Raw genomic sequence first — 328 nt, forward strand, 5'->3', positions numbered from 1 at the left:
GGCCAGTACACTTGCAGGGGGATTTGCAGCGTAAACTCTTTAGAAAAGGACAAAAATAAAACAAATGACCATTGAGGTTTCCTGTAGCGTAATAACGTTTTTTTTTTTAAATAGCTGCTTTTTGCCATTTTAAGAACACTGGGCAGTCTATCGTTTCAGTCGCTTTTGAACAAGCGTACGCTAGAAGAGGTCGGACTGCTCTCCAACGGAAGTTTCCGTAGTGTAGTGGTTATCACGTTCGCTTTACACGCGAAAGGTCCCCAGTTCAAAATTGGGCGGAAACAAGTGGAGGTGTTTTTAATATACATGCTGACATTCGCTACAAAGT

This window comes from Leuciscus leuciscus (assembly GCF_965113295.1).
Source record: "Leuciscus leuciscus genome assembly, contig: HAP1_SCAFFOLD_217, whole genome shotgun sequence".
NCBI classification, from domain to species: domain Eukaryota; kingdom Metazoa; phylum Chordata; class Actinopteri; order Cypriniformes; family Leuciscidae; genus Leuciscus; species Leuciscus leuciscus.